This window comes from Hemicordylus capensis, chromosome 15 (genome assembly GCF_027244095.1).
Source record: "Hemicordylus capensis ecotype Gifberg chromosome 15, rHemCap1.1.pri, whole genome shotgun sequence".
NCBI classification, from domain to species: Eukaryota; Metazoa; Chordata; class Lepidosauria; order Squamata; family Cordylidae; genus Hemicordylus; species Hemicordylus capensis.
In genome coordinates this window covers 6,096,891-6,117,145 of record NC_069671.1, presented here as the reverse complement: position 1 = coordinate 6,117,145, position 20,255 = coordinate 6,096,891, and the positions used below count along the sequence as shown (strand labels likewise).

At 45.7% G+C, this 20,255-nt stretch overlaps 1 protein-coding gene and 1 long non-coding RNA gene across 19 annotated transcripts in view; one reads left to right on the top strand and one right to left on the bottom strand.

The window, feature by feature from the left end:
• The window catches only part of ARVCF (ARVCF delta catenin family member), a 493,848-nt gene that overhangs the window by 249,922 nt on the left and 223,671 nt on the right, over window positions 1-20,255 (top strand). The window lies entirely within an intron of this gene.
• Window positions 18,230-20,108, bottom strand: LOC128337868 (uncharacterized). Its single transcript, XR_008312452.1, has 2 exons — window positions 19,112-20,108; window positions 18,230-18,989 (listed from the first exon to the last, which is right to left on the bottom strand). It is a non-coding gene; the product is annotated as an uncharacterized LOC128337868 (long non-coding RNA).

Sequence of the window (20,255 nt, the reverse complement as noted above, 5' to 3'; positions counted from 1 at the left end):
ATGAAGAATGCTGTTGAAGGAAGTGAATTACCTTGATCCTGGCTGGGTGGGCTATAAGTGCACCAGCTGTGGGTTTTCATCACCCTGGGATGGGGGTTGGCTTAAGCAGAACTTATTCATCTTATTCGGCATGATCCTCACCACATGTTAAGGTCATCTGAGGAGGTCCGGTGCGTCTGGTGGCAACTCAGAGGCGGGCCTTCTCCGTAGCCGCTCCTGGGCTGTGGAATGCACTCCCTTCAGAAATCGGTAATTTGAATTCTTGATCGGCCTCCAGGAGAGCCCAAACTCTGTTTGGCCTGGCCTTCCAGGGTTTTTAATTTGTAAATGGCTTTAATGTTGTAGCCCGGTTTTTCAAGTGTTTTGGATGTTGTAATTGTTATTGAGGCAATTCTCACGATCGGCCAAAATCGGGCTAAGAAAACCGAGCCTGATTTTGGCCGAGCGTGAGAACCACCAGGCTCTCCAAAGTGGGTGACTCGCTTTTGTAGCCCTTCTCTTCAATGGGGTTCGCAGAGTGACCGCTTCGCTAAACCCGTTTTTGTGATCATGTATTGTTGTGCCGCGACAATACATGAGGAGAGCCCCGCCGGGAGGCTGAAACAAGCCTCCCTGCTCTGGGGGTCTCTCCAGGATGCTCTGTGCGCTGGCGCGGGGCATCCTAGACCTTCAGGGGGCTGTGTGGCCCCCTAACCCTGCATCTCACCCCGGCTCCGTGACAGAGCCGGCAGTTGTGTGGGTGGCTGATCTGGCTGCCCAGGGCAGACTGAATGATCATCTGCTGGGAGAGCAGGCTAAGCCCACTCTCCCTGCAAACCCCCTTCCGGTGAGTCTCACTGATCGTGAGATTTGCCTCATTGTTTTATGGGGTTTTATGATCTCTGTTTTTAACTGTTAATTGATTTTAATTCTTTTATTTTACTGTAAACCGCCCTGAGCCATATTGGAACAGCAGGATGTGTGTGTAGTTATTTATTTATTTATTTATTTATTTATTTATTTATTTAACTTGTTTGTTTGTTTAACATATTTTTATAGCGCCCAAAATGCAAGTTCTCTGGGTGGTTTACAAGAGAATAAAGACAACCAATAAAAAGATTAAAGTATTTCAACAAATAAAATAATAAAAGTTAAAACTATTAAAACACAAATAAAACACAATTAAAAAAATAAGTACAGAAATTGAATGAATGAAAGGAGACCTGGTCTTTAAACAGTGTCTGGACACACGGTTTGAACTGTTGCATGAAAAGATTTCTGCGGTGTTTGAGAAGTGGGCACACTGTTAAAGGTAAAGGTAAAGTGTGCCATCAAGTCAATTTCGACTCCTGGTGCCCACAGTGCCCTGTGGTTTTCTTTGGTAGAATATAGGAGGGGTTGACCATGGCCATCTCCCGCGCAGTATGAGATAGTGCCTTTTCAGCGTCTTCCTAGCTCGCTGCTGCCCGATATAGTACCAGCGGGGAGTCAAACCAGCAACCTTCTGCTTGTTAGTCAAGCATTTCCCCGCTGTGCCACTTAAGGTGGCTGGGCACACTGTTAGGACATCCCTGACATTTGCAGAAGAGGGATAAAAGTCATATTCACAGTTGCCCTGCATCCGTCGGTCTTGCTATTTCCTAGCTGGCAAGCAGATCTTGTGTGTGGCTAGATTGCACCCGTCAGGGGTTGATGCCCGTCTTGGGATAGCAGTAATTAATTTGAGTGCCAGATCTCGAGACCTGAGCTCTTAAGGAGGGAGTTACAAGGGCAGACGACTTCTCTCCTCACTCTGGCTCTCCTGCTGCTCCTAACAAAAGATTCTAGAAGGAGTGTGCTGCTGCCGCCGCCTCTGCTACTACAGGATCTATTGGGATTTTTGCTTGATGCTGTCTAATGGCACCGCATTGATTCACAAAATTAAATATAGTAGATGTTTTCTGGATGCATTTCAAAAGAGATCACACAAGCATATGTAAAACTGCCTTGGGTTGGAAGCTTTTTCTTGCTTTCTTCTCAAAAGATTCAGCATGCTTGACAGGTGCCCCGGTGAATATATAAAAAGAAGCAACATTGCTTCTTAAACCATACTGTTAAGCTTATTTAATGCCCTTTGGTGCTCAGTGACTGCTGCAATGCAGAGAATGTGGACAAAACCTCGTAGATGCAGGGACCAAGGCAACCCACCCGCTTGACTTAAGGTGTATCCTCATAACCATTGCAGTGCGTGGAGCACAGATGAGGGGAAATGGTTGCCTCTGGTGCCTTTTAGTTCCACCATTCCATGCCAAGCTGGTTGTACCCAGGCAGTGGCTTCCACATAAGCACATGAATTCGACCCCACATTCATAGGGTTTTTGAATAGCTTGTCGAAAATGGAAATCGGGTCATCGGCAGAAGCTGTGGCCAACCAGCTGGGCAACAGTTGTGTGCCAGTGCTTCTTGGGCGCTTTCTGTGGCCCCAGAGTTGTGGGGAACAGGACCTTACAGCTCTCAAGATGTGGCTAAGGGTAAGAGGGGTCACTCTTCATTGGCTCAGTCCAGATCTTTGAGGTGGGGGAGAAAGGCAATATGGGCTGCAATTCTTCCTGTTTGTGAATGACTGACTCGCAGAAGACTCTACTTGCTTTGTGTCGTGGGTCACATGACCAAAATCATGACATGATTTTGTATTGTTTAGGCTGCATAGACATGTCTATAGTCTATCTAGACTATTATATTTGTACACTGCCCCAAAATTGAATCTCTGGGCAGTTGACTAGAACAAATTAAAACAAAGATTAAACTATTAAAACAATTTGAAACTACAGTTCTGCTGTATGTATCCGAATTGAAGGTGACTCTGAATGTACAACAACCCCCTTAAAAAGTATAAGCTGAATATAGATTATACCAGCATTTACTCAAAAGTATCAACAGGACTCCGCATTTAAGGGGACCTCCCAATTTCTAATATCAAGAAACTTGGAAAAAGCCTTGTCTTGGATTCAGGAAAACACAGCTGTTAAAAAGCTGGGGTGAATAAATGTATCTTTAGAGACTTTTTCAAATTTGTCAAAGATGGGGGAGGCTCATTCCAGAGTCTCAGGGCAGCAACAGAGGAGGCTCATCCATGACCAAGTGGGTGCTGCAGACGGACTTATCTGGGATGATCTCAATGGGCGATGGCACTCATGGCAAAGAAGACATTCTCTTAAATCTCTTTTTGCATCTTACTAAAATGTACTTGCAAGCCATGAGTATAGCCACTCCTGATTTATGTACTACTTGCAGTTGTCACAGTTCTTCACAGAGTTGTGTTTGTTCTCACAACAACCCTCTGCAGGAGGGTGTTGATGGGAGTTGTAGTCAACAACATCGGGGAATCCCTGTTACAGGGAACACTGTTTAATGTTTATCATTTTTTTTAAAGTGATGTTTATCATTTTATTTGCAAAGAGGTTAAAGATTGTCTTGGAAAGCCTCATGGATATGGGGTTTTGTATACTGGTTCGAATCCCCGCTGGTATGTTTCCCAGACCATGGGAAACACCTCTATCGGGCAGCAGCGATACAAGAAGGTGCTGAAAGGCATAATCTGATACTGCACGGGAGATGGCAATGGTCAACCCCTCCTGTATTCTACCAAAGACAACCACAGGGCTCTGTGGTTACCAGGAGTTGACACCGATTCGACGGCACAACTTTACCTTTATAGGCCTGGGAACTTGTAAAGAGATGTCTTTATAGGAGAGGTTATTTACTAAGTTTGCTAGGCAGTCATCGTTAAAGGAGTGAAGGGAAAGCCGTGCGGTTTAAGCTTGAAATAGAAGCCCGTTGTAACAAATAAGAGCCAGGGGTTTGAAAATCCTCTTCAGGGGATTGATCAGTTGTCCAGCACAGCTGTTGATCAAAAAGCTGAACAGTCATCTCGGGGACTGAGCAAAGCCCGGGAAGTTCTAAAGGGAAGGCTATATAAAGGGCGGTGCAAGGGTTCAGAGTGCGATGTGGTGCATTAGAACAGAGACCAGAGACTGATCTTGACGACAGATTATATACTTCAGTGGGGAATATATCAGCCTTGTTGTCATTTCTCTATCCAGCTGTGTTGTATCTCATGAACTCATGAGGCACCCACTGCTGCATATCTGTGACAGCGGTTTTCTCAATGGACACAGTGCCCATGGCCTGTACCACGTCCGTCTGCTCTTCCTTCCTTGGCACCTGTCATTCATTTCTTGCAGCAGTAGGCAAGAAATGGGCGTGCCGGGATTGCATAGATTGTCCATCTTGCTGTGCTGCCTTTTCCGGGTGCTGTTCTCTGTTCTTTAACACGCGCACATCCCTGAGTGGGAGCACGGCGGCATTTACTATTTGTCCTTTGCCATTTACTCTCCAGTTCTGTGGGTCTCCTGAATTGATGGTGCAGCTCAGTCAATCCAAAGCAGTTGCCTTGTGTTTTATGATGTGATCTTATCGCTCGGTTGTCTCCGTGCTCTTTTCTGTTCAACTCGTCATCTGTCAATGACAGTCCAGACACCAGCCAGCGGCAGAGTAATGTCAGGGTGATGTACTAAGTGGGGATTCTGGCTTCTTTTTAAGTATCATGCCTTGTCTCCAAGGTACTACATTGTTTCCAATAGGCTGTTTCTGGAGGGGGGAACCATTTAAAACCACACCAAAAACACCCCTTCAATCCCCACACCAAGGGGAGATTTGGCTAAAGGAATGGCAGACTTCACACATGAAGAAAATAAGAGGTGACATTTTAAAGTCCTCCTCTCTTTATTGTAGGATTAAAAGGAGGCAGAAGGCGATGCCATTTCTGTTATTTATTAAGTGTCAAGAATGACCTTCACATCTATCGTTGCAGCATCCGTGGCTTAGAATCCCATTATTTTAATAGCCATAAACATTATTTAGTGTGTTTCATCACCTTGGTAAAAACAGGACAGTGATATCTTACATCTGGGTACATCATTCCCTACCTAAAGACACTGACTTTAATAGGCAGCTATAGATGTGGAATTTTTTTCTCCCCCCCCCCCCATTGGTCAGTTTTACAGTACTCTGAAGAGCTTGGATTTTCGTGTCTTTGAGTTACAAGTATAGTTTTTAAAGTATGCTTGTCTGCAGTACACTATGCAAGTGCAGAATTGGGCTCACTCCATTTCCTCTTTCATCTTTTAAAAAAAAGATTCTAGTCCACTTTGTGAACATGCGATATATGTGAATAATTATTTTTTGAACAGTAGTACAGTCTGGATCAGATGAAAAACTAGATTGGGAAAAGTTATCTCCACACCTCTTTGACCATTAAAAACACACACACACACACACACACACACACACACACACACACACACACAGAAGCCGAATTCACATGTAACTCAGAACCGTGGGTTCAATGGACCTGTGGTTCCGCATCGCATCCCCTCTCCCCTTTCTGAATTCGGACGTCACGGAGAGCAGTCTCTCTGCAGTCCGAGAGACTGCGGAGAGGAGGGGGAACTGGCTGTGTGGGTTTCCTTCTGGCATGAAGGACAGCCCACACAGCCAATCACAGCTGGAGGGAAGGAGGGGCTCAGTGAACGCAGCCTGCAGTTCCGAATTCGGACGACACACAGCCTGCATAGAGTCTTGGGTTGGGGCAACAAAACTCACTACAACCCGAGAGTTCAGATTGCAGTTCCAAAATCCAAACCTTGGGTGGGTCACCTCGTGGAACTGGCGTTGCATGCATCTGGACGTCACAGTGAGAAAACCTTTGCCCCCTTAAACTCCAGTTCCACGGTATTTATGGTTCCACACACACAACTGTATACACACACACACACACACACACACACACACACACCCCAAAAGCTTTAGGAAGTAATGTCCTTGCAAGGCACAGAGAATGAACCAAACATGCTGAAGACTTTTTAAACATCCTGAAAGACTTATTTTTTCACCCAAGCTTTTCAACTTGACTGTAGTTTCAAATTCTTTCAAGATTTTCAGTTCTGTCTTAATTTGTTTTATGTTGTTGTAAACCGCCAAGAGACAGATGTTTGGGGGCAGTCTACAAATCCAGTACGTACATACATACATACATACATAAATGGATTCTCACTGCCATTATTCCCAGTGCAGGGGAGAGCAGTTAGCTGCTATTTTGTGGTGTGATCCCATGTAAACGATGACGGCAATGAATATTTATATCCCGCTCTTCAACAAATTTCTCAAAGCGGTTTACATAGAAAAATACATAAATAAGATGGTCCCCTGTCCCCAAAAGGCTCACAGTCTAAAAAGAAACTAAGGTAGACACCAGCAACAGCCACTGGAGGGATGCTGTGCTGGGGTTGGATAAGGCCAGTTGCTCTCCCACTGCTAAATAGAAGAGAATCACCACTTTAAAAAGGTGTCTCTTTGCTCAGTTAGCTGAGCAAAGCTGTTGGTCAAAGCTGTTGGTTTGCAACAAAACCATCCTTCTGCTATCTAGGGATGTCTCGACGTTGTGCCAGTTCAACGTCTAACCGGTTCGGTTCAATGGTTTGGGGTTGAACCAAACCACCCCATGTTCGGTCCAACCCTGGACTGAACACCCCCCAAATGTTCGAGGGGTTTGCAGACCTTTAAAAAAAACAAAAAAACAACCCCTTATCCCCCTCAGGAGAGTTCCTGGAGGTGGCGGGGGGTCTGCGGAGGTTCCCCCTCCCCCTGCCGGCTCTCCTTATGCTCCCCTCTGGCCAGTTCGGCCAGCTCTTTGATCGGCTTTTGGCCTTCTCTGCTCAGTGTGGTGGCCATTTTGGAGGCTGCGTGCCTGCGCGATTGGCCTCTGCATGGCTGAAGAGCTGGCCGAATAAAGAGAGCCAGCCGGGGGAGGGGAAATATCCCCCCCCCCGCTGCCTCCAGGAACTCCACCGAGGGGGATAAGGTTGTTGTTTTTTTTATTGGTCTGCAAATCCTCCCGGACCAAACCGAGTCAGGGGAGGGGTTCAAGTGGGTGCCGGACCAAACTGGCCCGGTCGGGTTCAAGACCGGTCCAGATTTGATCTGAACTGGGCCAGCCAGTTCCATGCACATCCCTACTGCCACCCTGGGCAAACCTGTTCCATGCTAGGGACATGCAGCTGAAGGCAGATCACTATGGAGGCCGATCACTTGCGATTGACACATGACATTTCAGTCTGACACGTCTTTCATCTGCCTAGGCTGATCTTGTGGTAGCAAGCATGACTTGTCCCCTTAGCTAAGCAGGGTCCACCCTGGTTGCAGATGAATGGGAGACTAGAAGTGTGAGCACTGGAAGAGATTCCCCCTGCAGGGGATGGAGCCGCTCTGGGAAGAGCAGAAAGTTCAAAGTTCCCTCTCTGGCTTCTCCAAGAAAGGGCTGAGAGAGATTCCTGCTTGGAGAAGCCACTGCCAGTCTGTGAAGACAATTCTGAGCTAGAGAGATCAAGGGTCTGACTCAGTTTACGGCAGCTTCCTATGTTCCTATCTGAGGGTGGGGATAGGGCTGGTGATGAAAGGTTGCATCTTCAGGCAGGAGGCTGGATTTGGAGATCTTGGCTTGTTTCACCTCCATAATTCTGTGCTGTGCAGAGACTTGGCTGCTTTGGAAATCCAGTCCCAAACCACTTCAAAGGTGCTGTGTTATGGCTTTGATCTGGCAGGTCTCGATTGGAGGATCCTAATCTCTGCAGCCAGCATAGCATTACTGATATTTTTCTTGTGTGGCTTCACATTTTCTCCCTTTGTAATTTTTTTCTTCTTGTTTAACTTAGCTGAATTCAAACGAGAGAGGGGGAAAAAACCCTTCTGTTAAAAGCTAACAAAAGAGGAAAAGACCAACATAAGATTTAAACCTCTCCCTTTCCCCCCCGTCACCCCAGTCTGTACCAGAAGCCTAGCAAATACTAAATTAAGCCCCCCAAGAGCCTGGCTGGTTTCCAAATCCCTTCCAGAAAAAGAAACATTGATAAAATCAACATCTGCCTTGTTCAACAAGATAGCTGAAGAAAGACTTATGCCTATGGTGGCTTGGATGCTTGAGTCTGCATTTAATGCATGTTATATTTTAAAGCTCGGGTAACTTTCCAAAATTACAGGTCTCTGCATCTTGCTGTTCAAGAAATGTGGCCAAAGTACATTATGTGGTTAGTGGGTTTTTTTTGTCTACTGGTTTTGCACAGCAAATGATTCCTACAAGCAAAAGTATAACCTTTCTCTCTCCTCTCCTTCCTGTTTTCACAAGTGAATATATAAGGGGCTGAGTGCTTCCTTAATGGGATCTAAGGTTTTTGTTGTTGATTTAAGGAAACTAATTCAGAATCCAGTTTCCAATGGCCATAAAAAGCATATAATTTAGGATCCGTACATTCTCCCTTGTATATACTTTGGAACACAAACATTGTTCTGTATTCTGTACTTCAGTGACATCCAGGGTTCAGGTTTCATCTCCCCCTTCAGGGCTAGCTCCTGCATTTCTCACTGAGAAACTCTTGATCAACTTCTGAGGACCCACAGAGTTCCTAGGAAGGGCAGCTCTGATGCGGGGTGGGGGCAAGTCCCCCCTCAGACAAGTAGTTTGCCCCCTCCTATACTGCCCCCATTTCTGTTTCAGAAATCTAATACGTGGGACCCAGCTTGATTGATTGATTAAGTGCCGTCAAGTTGGTGTCGACTCTTAGCAGCCACATAGATTCTCAGTCCAGGATGATCTGTCTTCCACTTGGCCTTTCAGGTCTCTCAGCGGTGCATTCATTGCTGTCGTCATCGAGTCCATCCACCTTGCTCTGGTCGTCCTCTTCTTCTATTTCCTTCAACTTTCCCCAGCATTATGGACTTCTGAAGGGAGTTGGGTTTTTGTATAATGTGTCCGATTGATTTGTTCTCTTATCCATTGGTTTGTTTTCCTGGCTGTGCAGGGTCTCCTCAAAAGTCTTCTCCAGCACCAAAGTTCAAAAGTGCCCATACGTTTTCGATCTTGCTTCTTCAAAGTCCAGCTTTCACATCCATACCCAGCTTAAAGGTAAAGTGTGCCATCGAGTCGATTTCAACTCCTGGTGCCCACTAGAGGTGTGCACGGAACTTCGGAGCTGCAGTCTGGCACTGGGGTGGGGGTTCCTTTAAGGGCAGGGGGAGGGTTTACTTATCCCTTCCGTCGCTTTCCCCCACTCCGGCACACGTATTTTAGTCAGTAATTTGGGTCAGCAAGATACCTCCCTGCCGCCCCTTCCCCCACTCAGCTGCAAAAGGCTTCAGGAAGCCTTTTGTGCATGTGCACATCGCGCGCGCTTCACGTCTCCGCGACGTGACTAAAATACGTGCGCCGGATGGGGGGAAGCGGCGGTAGGGGTAAGTAAACCCTCCCCCCTCCCTTAAAGGAACCCCCACCCCAATCCACCTGAACCACCCATGTCTGGACCGGTCCGGAGGCCTGTAGAATGGCCTCCGGACCGGTCCGTACACATCACTAGCGCCCACAGAGCTTGCCCACCCACAAATGACGCAGCTTGCCCATCCCTAAATGTACTCTGCCCCTTCTCTGTCTCTCCCTCTGCCCCAGTTATTTTTCCTGGTGCCACCACTGGTTCCTGGGAATATAGCTGAAGGTAATTATTCCTATAATTAACTTATGGAATGTGCTACCACAAGATAGGGTTATTGCTACTAGCATGGATGCCCTTTTAAAAAGATTGAACAAATTCATGGAAGATGCGATTATCAAGAGCTATTCACCAAGATACATTAATACATGCATTCTCAAACTCAGGTCCCCGGTTGTTGTTGTTGTTGTGGAGGGGAGGAGAGCTGGTCTTGTGGGAGCGAGCATGAGTAGTCCCTTTTGCTAAGCAGGGTCTGCCCTGGTTTGCATTTTAATGGGAGAGTACATGTGAGCACTGTAAGACATTCCCCGTAGGTGATGGGTCTGCTCTGGGAAGAGCATCTAAGTTCCAAGGTCCCTCCCTGGCAGCATCTCCAAGATAGGGCTGAGAGGGACTCCTGCCTGCAACCTTGGAGAAGCCACTGTCAGTCCATGTAGACAGTACTGAGCTAGATGGACCAAGGGTCTGACTCAGTATTTGGCAGCTTCCTCTGTTCCTACAGGTCTCATCATTCCCAGCTGCAATGACTGTCAGCCAGAAAATCTGGGGGTCCAAGTTAGCGAACATCTGTATTAATGGGCCCTCCTGTCAACTTTGTGTCCTGCTGGTGAACTTCCCAGAATTATTCAAATAAATAAATGAGGTTGGGGAGGGGCCGATAGGTGCATTATGTATTCTCCATTCCCCTCCCCCACCACACCTTGTTTTTAATTTTGAAGGGCGGGGGGAAAGCCCCTGGCCTCAACTCTATGTGAGCAATTTCTGTACAGTAAATCCACAGCCTGTGTTTGGGCTTCCAGAAGCATTAGTGAGATTGTTTGGAACCAAGGGTACAGTAGAGACCATTCCATTCAGCGCCAGTGAGTTCAGGCTGATAGCCCTTTGTTACAAAAGTTGGAAGGCTGCAGAGTTTGCTGACGAAAGTGCAGAAACAGCTCTTTTTTTTATAGCAGAGCTCGAAGATCTGCTGTTTGTAAACCTGCTGTTTGTAAACCTCCACGGACAATCGGAACGCATGCTCTGCTCTCTGGCTGCACATAATGCACGCTTGTGACCTTCACCGCTTGCTGCTGAGAATCTGAAGTGTTGACACCGAAGACTTAGGCCTATGCAAACGTTGGATTATATTGAACGTATACAGGTGGGGAAGCCAAACCAATCTTCTCTGAAGATCTTTTCAGGCATGCGTCACAAGAACTGTGGTGGTGGTTGTTACCTTATGCTTCCTCCAAGGAGCTCAGGGACTTTCCTTGATCTATTTATTCCCACAGGAGCCCTATGAAGTATGTTAAGGTGTGTGTGTGTGAGAGAGAGAGTTCTTATGTTGCTAAAGTCTTTAAATATTTGTTTCAGTTTCAGGGAGCCACACCATTCTTCACCCACAGAGTACGATCACAGATAACTGTGACAGTACCTGAATTCCAAGAGGTATAGCAGCCTTGGGCATGATCCAGGCCACGTTTGGTCCAAGTTTGATCCAAAAATATGCTTATAGTCTTGCTAGTTTACGACTTCTATTAATCTGCATTTTTGATTGATTGTTTAAGTGCTGTCAACTTGGTGTTGACTCTTAGCAGCCACACAGATGGATATTCTCTCCAGGATGATCTGTCTTCCACTTGGCCTTTAAGCTCTCTCAGTGGTGCATTCATTCCTGTCGTCACCGAGTCCATCCACCTTGCTGCTGGTCGTCCTCTTCTTCTCTTTCCTTCCACTTTCCCCAGCATTATGGACTTCTCAAGGGAGCAGGGTCTTTGCATAATGTGTCTGAAGTAGGATAGTTTGAGCCTGGTCATTTGTGCCTCAAGTGAAAATATGGAATTGATATAAATGGTCACTACCTGTGATGTGACCAAGTCCAACAGATCTTCATTTTATTATAATATACTTCTGTTGGCTTTCATGAGATTTTAGGGCAAAATGCTAAGGGCTGTTAGGTAATTGGAGTGTTCCCAAGGCGACTGCATCCTTGCATTTATTCTCTACTGTCCACCTATTCCAGCAAAATGGATCAATAGGAACATGGGTAGACAAATAGGATAGGACAGTTAGAGGTTGTGACATAGTAAACTCCAATTAGAATTAAGTGGTGCTTTCCTCCCTTAGGCATAAACAGAATTTGTGTTGCTTATGAATTTGAAATAACTGTCTTAAATTGCTGCTCTGGATGCTCTGGTTCTGTAGAAGACAATCCGTCAAGAAAATAAAGAATGTTTCAGAGAGTGGTGGTGTGCTTCGGAGAGAGTCTTCTACCTCTGATTCTTTCTGTGAAGGAATTCTTAGTCTGGCAAAGTGCAACCCGAAAAAGCTAGGAACGTGTGTAGCTCATCGATATATAGCTCATTCCCAACGTTCTGTCTCTGTGCCACTTGAGCACGGCAAAGAAATTGTACCCAGGGCAGGTCTATGTCGAAGAAGGGGTGGGGTTATGCAAATAAGGATCGTGTCACTAGTCAGTAATTCTGGGTTCTGTGGGGGAAATTAAGGGCATTGTGTTTAGGGAAACAATTGGGGAAGGGATTGAACCAGATTTTCCATCCCCAAAAAACTGGAGATTAGTACTGAGTGCAAGCTTAGTCCCCACTTCAATGGCGTCGGTATGTACATCTCTTCTGCCTCCCCCCGCATAGTTAAATACTTCTTGTGATCACCGTTGTAGTGGGAGGCAAAACCTGGCCCTGACACGCTGGGCAAGACTCAAGGAATTTGCAATTCCTGGATTCTAAGGGTGGGATAACATAACCGCATACTGGGTGGCTGGTTCCTTTTATTTTTATAACCATCTTCTCCATTAGTTTTATTTGTATTGAAGTTTCTGTTAAGCAAGGGATTGCTTTTGATTTGCAGAAAGATAGTGATACCCACTGCTTGATAAACGGTTAAAATGAATGCAAGCACCTCTTATTAAAAAGAATTGGTTTCCACAAATGCGGTATATAGGTCAGTCTTCAGTACATTCCTTTTCTTTCAAATGAGCTGGAGTTCAGGTTAAAGCAGCCGCAGTAAGGAGTGGTTGGGGAAAACAAATAATTCAAGATGTTACTTAAAAGCGTGTTGCTGCTCTTGTTACAGCACTAGCGTATTTTTGTACATGCACACAGCATTATTGCATCAGTGAAATAGATCATGTGCCTTTTATGTTTTCAGACAAAGCATTTTTTAAAACCTGTGTTCTTAACATTTTTGTACCAATCAATCTTTATTACGGTCATAGACCGGCATAAAGTATAAGGGGTGATTACATGTTAAAGGTAAGAGTAGATAAAAAGTACACAGAGTGATTACATATGGTATGGCACTTAAGGTACATAGTCTATATATTTAATTCTCTTGGGACATGCGTACCCAGGATTTGGCGGCGGAACTCTCGCGACACGCTACAAGAGTTCCGAAGTGAGGACTGAGGAGGAGAGGGGGAGGAAAGTGCTGGTGGAGGTCGGCCAGCCGGCGGAGGAGGGGGGAGAGAAAAGTGGCGGCAGGCAGTGGGCAGGGGGAGAGAAAGGCGGCGGAGGGGGGGGGGAGAAAAGCCGCAGCGGCGACAGGCGGACAGGAGGGAGAAAAAATGGCTGTGGCGGGGCCCTTCTTGGCTGCCCGCCACGGCTCTGTGTGTGGGGAGGAATGGGAGGGGAGGAGGGCTGGAGAGTGCGGGGCGGGAGGGAAGGGGAAGAGAGGAGAGACAGAGGAGGGGCAGGAGGAAGAGGGAGGGGGAAACAGCCAGCCCCAAAGTGCCACACAGACGTTCTGTGCGGGGTCGGCTAGTAATACTAAAAATAATAAAATAGTAAAAAGTACACAAGAAGCATGAGGGCATGAAAGTCATAAAAGGCATAAAAGGGAATAGAAGGGCATAAAAATGCATGTAGAAAGATTAAAGGACATGAGAAGACAAAAATACATAAAAGCCTAAGTAATAAAACTGGTTGACGGCCAGACTGTAAGGCTTTAAGGGGCAGTCAGAAAAAGGGAGGAGCATAAGTCTTTCTGTTGAATCAGTATTGAGTGAGCAAGTGTAGAGCCTGCTCTGAGTCACCGAGGGTCAGATTAAGGCTAATAGGACCCACTGCCTACCATCGGCTGACGAATGCTGGCTGCTGCCACACAGAACCTGGCAATGCTGTATGTGATGGCAGGCTTAAAGTCAGAAAGCAGCAAGGAGCTGTAGAAATGGTTCAAACATCCTGGATTGTTGCATAGCAAAAGAAGGCAGAGGGGCGCGGAAATGTCTCTATAGAACAAACAGTGGAGGAGGACATGCTCGGTAGTTTCCATCTGCCCTGAACTACAGTGGCATAGTTGCTCTGCAAATGGGGTTCTCTTATAATGGCCTTCTAGTAACACTGAAGGGAGGGAATGACAGCGAGCCAGAGTGAATGCCCTCCTGTGCTTTGGAACCTCCAGTTGGCTGAGGTATGCCGCTGGAGAGGCAGAATATCTAAGCCTGTCACTGATAAGACAGTTTGGGAGCCTGCTGAGATCGGTTTGGTGCTCAATGTCTATAATGCTCTGCTTGATGGTGGCTTTCACCTGGTCGTAACCCATACTAAACAAGGTCAAGGGGGAAAGACCCAGGCAAGCTATTTTTTTCTCAGTTTTCTGAATCCAACAAGATTGGTAATTATCACGTAAGGTTAGAAGGGCAAGACCAACTGGGCAAAAGTCTGAACCAGTAGCAGAGGATGGCTGTCCACACCAACCGCGAGGGTTCTGTTCCTGGAAACCTTGGCCATTGTTGAATTCACGGTAGGCGAAACATTGACATGCATGGGAAATAGGGGGTTAGGGGAATTGCATTTGAAAAGTATCTGAAAATACAGAGAAAAATAGAGAAACTGCCCCTGACCCCCAGAAATGACCCTCCTGAAGCCCCCAAAATCACTTGAACCCCCTCATTGCCCCCTGACCCCCAAAATGACCCCATGACCCTGGAAATTCCCCCAAAAAACTGCTCAATTTTTTTAAAAGGGTGCCAAACCACCAATACTCAGTTCACAGTTGGCGAGGGTGGTGACAATTCCCCGATCGCGGATACTCAAACCCACGATCGGGAAACACGTGATAGGTGGGGGGCGAGTGTACTTGGAGAGCTGCTAGCAAGAATTTTGATTGTATAAGTTCCAGAGTCACAAAGTTTGAGAATTTCTGTACCAGAGATGAAACAATTTTACCGTTCTGTATTTTTCTTCTTTTTGTAGCATGCTTTGCTTATGTACATGTGTTGGATAATATTATATTAAATATAGGAAAGCATGTTAGGACAAAGAAGAAGAATCAAACTGACATTGGGAATATTTTGTGACTGGTCCATTGGTTGAGAAGCATGCAAAAAATAAACAAAAATAGTCTTAAGTAATGATGCTCTCCAGACCACTCATCCAGGACTTGTGTGACACTTGTGACTCTTTTTCAAAAACGCAGGTCCGCCAATATGAGCTGTGGCTCTTCAAAAATGTCAGGGTGTCTGCATCCCATCTTTTCCTTTCCTTTTGCCTTATTAGTCTATGATGAAATTCGCAGAGCTCTTGATCAATCTCTTTTTGGCACTTCCAGCATGCTATCCTGGGAGAACTGAAAAGGCTAATCTAAGGGTCAAGCTAGACATTACACAACAGAATGTGTCACTGTTTCCCATAGTCTTTTCTAAATGAGGGGCAGGCCTGGGAAGAAACAGCCACGTGGGGCTGAAGCGTTCCTTCCTGTAGCCTCGAGTGGCGTCAGCGTGCAAATGACCAGAGTCATTTGCATGCTGGCGTTGATCCGGGGCCGCAGGAAGGAACGCTGCAGCCCCGCCCAGCTGTTTCTAAAACCAGCGGCAGGGAGCGGGTGAGCAGGTAAGGAGCTCCTTACCTGTTTGTTAAAGACCCTCCCTCACCTCCTGTTGATCCGGCTCAAACACCGGCATTCAAACAGGTGCGGTGCTCCGGAAAAGGAGCACTGAACTGGAGCTCCAGACTTGTTCGTACACATCCCTGACAGCGGCTTCTCCAAGGTTTGCAGACAGTCTCTCTCAGCCCTACCTGGAGATGTCAGGGAGGGAGCTTGGAGCCTTCTGCATGCAAGTCCTCTTCCCAGAGCTGCTCCATCCCCTGAGGGGAATATCTTATGGTGCTCATATATGTCTCCCATTCCAATGCAAACCAGGATGGACTCTGCTTAGCAAAGGGGACAATTCATGCTTGCTCCCACAAGACCAGCTCTAGTTGGAGTTGGAGTGCTTTTGATGGCAGGATCTTCCTCTCAACAGATACAAAAGGATGAGAACTCGAAAAGAGATTAGCAGAAAAAGCTGGGGAAAGGGAATCACCTGAGCCAGTTGATGGAGAGAAAGGTGATAAAACGGAGGAATCAAACTGCCTCAGATAGTGTCTGTGAGCAGTGCTTCTACACAGAGGTGTGAATGATGAGAAGAAATAGGTTGAGGGATTGAAGGAGCCGCAGCGATCTCGTTTTGAAGAGGTGTTTATGAGTACAAGGCCAGCTCCGTGTACCATTTTGAAGCAAACAGTGCAGGCCAGAAAAGCTTTTACCCTAAGAATAAGGTACTGGATTGCCCAAGCGTACCCAACGCCTCTAATATCCTAGTTATTTCTGTTGTTGGCTATCAATGAGGTCATTCACACAATCAGAAACTGTGACCTACCCGGTTCTGAGAGCTGTTTGTGCTCCCAGTTTTCAATTGTGTGGAAGCAAGGTCAGAGGAAAAGCTACTCGGGCTTTTCTCCTACCTTGCTTCCTCCACACACAATCACTTCTACCCAGGTTTTCCTCCGGCCTTGCTTTCACACCACAGAACATTTGGAGTGCCCACAGCTCCCAAACCTGGGTAGAATACAGTTTTTGATTGTGTGAATGACCTCATTGTTTTATCACCGAAGATCACCTTCTAAAGCCTTTTCCAGTCACACACACTTGAATAATATTAACCGTCCACCTGGTTCATCAGCCTTTAATAAAACAGCCCCTGAAGTTATTCTGAGACTGCTGATGGTTGCTGGATCATTTGTGAGTATCATCCAGCAACCCTGGAGCTAGCTGATGCCAACTCCATAAAATCTGTTTCCCAACCCCAAATCCATCATTACTTCTCACTATTTCTTTTAGCAAATTGGTGACTTTCCTCACTGAACTGGTTCTTCACTTGAAATATCTGGCACTGCATCACTTTAATTGTCAGCCTGATTCATCCTCCATATCAGTCAAGCAACTGCAACATGAATGTACTCAGTATTTTAGTAGCAGGCTGTGTTATCAATTCATTTCAGGGGATCAACACACAACAATAAAATAGCCTCCAGAGAAGATTAGAAATCATCTACAATTCAGAGTTTTCGGGCACCACATCATAATATGCCAAAATATCCAATTTGCAATCAGCACTTACAGGCATCAGAACTTTTTTGTCCACATTTTACAGCAGCCAAGGCAACATGTTTAAATGATCTTTTTTTTTGTTGTTACAACAATTATTCTGTTTCGACACTCTAAGTAGCTTACGAATAGACAAATACAATAACGATGAGATCAAACAACAATGTAAAACCAATAGAAAATACTACATCAGCCCCCTGGAAAAGAAAACACCAGATTTAAATCATCAGAAGAGCAGATCATTTTCTTTTTAAAAAAGCAGCTCAGAATTATAAATCAAAACCTTATGGTAACCTTAAGAGGTGCCTAAAAGGATTAAGAGAAGGAGCCTGGCAAATCTCCCCAGGGAGGGCTTCCATACAGCCGCTGAAAGTGCTCTGTGTTAAGCAGTCAAGCTCCCTCTCTCACAACGCTAAAACCAGGGGTCATCCCATGAAACGGATTGCTGGAAACCTAGGACTAGAAAAAGGAAATGCTTTTTCACCCAGCACATAATTAACCTATGGCATTCTCTGCCCTGGGGTGTGGTGATGGCCACTAGCTTGGATGGCCTTAAAAGAGGCTTAGACAAATTCATGGAGGACATTAGTGGCTACAAAAATGATGGCTACAGGCCACCTCCAGCCTTGAGTCAAGATGCCTCTGAATACCAGTTGTAGAGGAGCAATAGCAAGAGGGAGGGCATGCCCTCATCTTCTGCCTATGGACTTCTCAGGGGCATTTGGTGCGCCACTGTGGGAAGCAGGATGCTGGCCTTGGACCTGATCCGGCAGGGGCTGTTCACATGTTCTTAGTGTCCTGGTCTTATTTTTTGTTCATTTGTGAATAGCTGACCCAGAATGATCTAGCAGGGCTGTTCTTATGTTTTTAGAGAAGCAGGGAAATTTAAATGGCTTTGTTCAAGTTTAGTAGGTGAGGATACAGAAAAAATGATTTCAGGTTTTACAACCGTTCATGCTAATTTCAGAATGCAAAACAGACATGTTCTAACGAATCTAAAGTAACCAATTTTCTCGTTTTGTTGTTTACTCGAGCCACAGTTCAACTGCCACTTGTGACAGTTTGACCCCTTTTTTAAATTTCAAAGGTTAGAAGCACAGGCCTCTGGACCAATGAGAGGCCAGAGATTTTCCCGCTCAGGAAGGAGGCTGGTCTCCTCCCAGGAATGTTCTGAAGCAAGGCCTAAGTTTTGTTGGCAACTGTTTAAATTGTAATCGTTTTTTGCAAATATGTCCTCGGGAGTCGTCCTCGCGCGTGCCTAAGCTTTAGCTAGTCATTAAACAAATATAAATAATGTAATGATGAATAAATAACGAAAGCTGGTAGTCGTTTTATTGGAACAACAAAACACACTTTGGCATATATTAATAATGAATTTAATCTGCGGTTGTTTATGCTTATGCATAATGGCAAGCAAGGGGAATCTCTGTGTGGTGTGCCTGCATTTTTGTATAAAAATTTAATTTAAAAATCGGAGGTGTCGAAATAACGCGTTCATGGACTCTGCTGCCACTTGCAAGGGAAGCAGCTCTGAAGATGATCTTTGGCCTTACCCTCTTGAACACTTCTGAGGATACAAATCCAATTAAATCTCTTCTCAAATGCACTTTGGCACTGTTCACAGAGACACACCCAAGCTCATTAGATCTCATTAGTTCCTGGAAACACAGAGGGATTTCACAACCGTGTGTATATTTATTTATTTATTTATTTATTTATTTTTATTTGTATACTGCCCTTCCAAAATGGCTCAGGGTGGTCTGCAGCATGATAAAAACAATTAAAACAAATTAACAATGAAAACCAAACTATTAAAACACAATAAAACCAATTAAACAGCTAAAAACCCTAGAAATCAGGGCAACAATTTAAAACAATTTAGAACAGTTAATCATTGAAAACCCTGGAAGGCCAGGCCAAACAGATAGGTTTTAAGGCTTTTGACACGAATCTGTGCATTATCTTTGGGCAGGAAAGACCAATGCTACGCGTCCGTCTCCTCTTGTCCGTACTCTGTTTTTAGAACTGTGTGCTGTCCGTGGTCAGTCCACATTCTTTGCAGGAACAGGCCTGTAAATAAACTTGCTTTTATTGGCAAAGAGGAAAGCAATCTGAAGGCAACCCAAGGAGCCCCTTGAGGCCGGTAGGGTTGGGGATGTTGGGTAAACTTCCCGCCTGTGACCCCAAATTACCTCATTTCTTTTGGAATACGCTTGCACTTTTTACCTCTCCGAGGGACCTGAGTCCAGGCTGTGCCAGAGACTTGGTTAGGCTTCAAGAGGGCTGTGCCAGATACTTTAGGAGGGAGTTTGCTTTCCGGTGTCTCTTGTATTTAGAACAGTGGCAGGCAACTCATTCGCTTCTGGGAGAGTTGCAGCCAGTTCAAGAAACATCACAAGCCAGAAGGCAGCTTCTTCTGTATTTGTCTAATAGAAATGCTGATCTCGGTGCCCACTTTCTGAGCAGCAGAAGAGATTTCTGGCGACTGTAGCAGAAAATGGCAGCCAGTAAGGAGAGTTTGAAGCCCCACGGAGCTGACGGTGCAGCCTGCATGGTGTAGGCAGGGCAGAAGAGTAGGCAGCTAGATACAGGAGGCAAGTCTAGCAAGATCAGTGATTTATCCTAGCTTTAATGTTGCTGCCACTAGCACATACTGGAGATTATGCAGGCAGAGGTAACATGGGATTGCTTCCCCACAGATGCCAGACTCATCTTCTCAAGAGGTGATCTCTGGTAGATGGCTTGAAGTCCCCGTTGCTCTTGGTTTGAGCCCTATGTCTGACAAGATCATTTTCATTATTAAAAAAATTATATCCTACTCTTTCTCCAAAGAGCCCAGAGTAGCGTACATCGTTATGTTTATCTTCACAACAGCCCTGTGAGGTAGGTCAGATAGCACTCGGTGGACACGTTGCTTCTTTTACAGTATGCTTCTTCTCAAAGGGGTTGGTAAAATATTTCAGAAATTCTCGTTCCCTTCCAGTCCAGAACTATGGAACTATTCTTCCAGTCAAGAAACATGGGAACTGTACTGTTTTGGGAGGTCTGGAGCGAGTGTGATGAACCTAGCCTAAGCGTTGGAGTGTTGTGTACTAAAAACACACCCTGAGTCACTCCTCCTTTGATAACTTGAGCTGTGGGAGGGCAAAACACAGATGGGAATGCTCACCTCCTACTTGGACTTCTTTGCTTGGTGTGTGTGTGTGTGTGTGTGTGTGTGTGTGTGTGTGTGTGTGCGCGCTTGGAAGTGAGGGCTTATGTTTTGGCAGCCGACTGCCTGGAATGAAGAGGCAGGAGCACTGTGCTAGTTTTTCCTTTTGCATTTTAAGCATGCCT